The following is a 1,687-nucleotide window of genomic DNA, read 5'->3' as shown; positions in this document are numbered from 1 at the left end:
GCCGTGATCGTATAGTGGTTAGTACTTTGCGTTGTGGCCGCAACAACCCAGGTTCGAATCCTGGTCACGGCAGTGTTTCAAACACTGAAACGGCAAGAGGTTTTTTTTGTCATTTTTCCCGGAAAAATCTTCGTTATGCTATTGTATTTTATTTATTTTCGCCGAGGTGGAAATATAAAATTTTTCCATCCGGTACGACGCGGTTTAAAAAAAAATTACCGGCAATGCCAATGATTTCTGCGTCCTAGAACTTCCATCAACAAGTACAGGTTTAATCAATTGATATTCTAAAATACTACATTTAAAATATCTAAAAGGTTATTTAAAGAATAAAAAGTTCACGACGAGATATTATCGAAATGCTTTTAATTTCGTTTCTCTTTCCAAATTGATAAAAACCCGATAAAGTGAAAATGGCTTCAGTCGTCGCTGTACTTAAAGATTAAATTAATACGGCTAAAATAAAAGAAATTGAGCCCTACGGCCTAGATAATTATTAAAATAAAACCTGCAATTACCGCATTAAGTTAGCGACGCTCGTCCTGCAATGAAAACAAAATTTGTTGTGGGATAAGAAATTCCCCGGCAGGGACCAACCCCAAACTCTCCTCAACCCACCCATCTGCGGGAATGTTACTTCATTGCCAGTGGCCATTTACAGATCCAAACACTAAAACCCAATGGAGATCAACACAGCAGTTTCAGGTTTAACTTTGAGGAATCTTTATTGTGGAAGTGTACAGTTTCTTTTTTACCCACATTTGAGAACATTCACAGGGTAGAAGGGACACCGTTGAGGATACCTGGTTTTATGAACAGAGAAGGAGGTATATGTGACTGTTTACGGGAATAAATTATGCGCCCGTGACAAACACAAAGCTGACAAAATGGTTTAAATGGTTGTAAGTGTAAGCAACTTACAACCTTTTTTTGCAAGTCCTCTTTCCCTTCAGTACTCTGAGGAGGGCTCCATTGTGGCCAAAATACGCGTATCCGAAGCACACTCGCGTCTTTCCCAAGTGCTTGTGTGTTAGCTTAGTATTTGTCCCCGGCGCGGAATTTATTCCGGTAAACTGGCACGGATAGTGTATATCTGTTCATAAACCAGCTCAAGACGACATGAAGAGCATGCGTAGATTTATGTATCTAAATAAGTACACTTGATAATATATCGTAGTGTATTCGATTGTTTCTGGCTCAACTTTGTGAAAGTTCATATTCATTAAATGAAGAACACAATGTATTTGATGATGACGCCTAAGCGTTGAAACTAGTACTGCCAAAATAAAGAGCAGTGGAAAAAAACATTGTTCTTCATTTAATATCAAAGTGTATTTTTTTGAAATATATGTAATAAGTATAAACATACGAAGCTTGAATATATAAAAATTCTCCTTGAAGATTTTTTCCAAATATAATTGTATACTGTCTTATTCAAAAGCGTTTCGCCTTGCCATGATATTTCCCTTGAAAATAATCCATATTCCATTAATGTCCTAAAGAGTTGAGCAGTGGCGTTCGACCGAAAGGGAAAACTCAATGAAAGTAATACGGAAGAGTAATATTGTCAAGAAATTTATCAGTCTGTCACCATCTTAAACGGCGGTCTACCTAATAATAATAATTCAGAATGAAGGAGTAACCTGGAGGGGTGGCCTCTAACTCGAAAGGGAAAACACATTTCGCG

General features: G+C 37.5%; 1 non-coding gene across 1 annotated transcript; it reads left to right on the top strand.

The window, feature by feature from the left end:
- On the top strand, positions 1–72 carry TRNAH-GUG (transfer RNA histidin (anticodon GUG)). The gene has a single exon. It is a non-coding gene; the product is annotated as a tRNA-His (tRNA).
- Positions 73–1,687: the final 1,615 nt, after the last annotated feature.

The sequence above is a fragment of the Hetaerina americana genome, unplaced genomic scaffold, assembly GCF_022747635.1.
Source record: "Hetaerina americana unplaced genomic scaffold, ioHetAmer1.1.p SCAF_20, whole genome shotgun sequence".
In the NCBI taxonomy this organism is placed as follows: Eukaryota; Metazoa; Arthropoda; class Insecta; order Odonata; family Calopterygidae; genus Hetaerina; species Hetaerina americana.
This window is presented reverse-complemented; position numbering and strand designations above follow the sequence as displayed.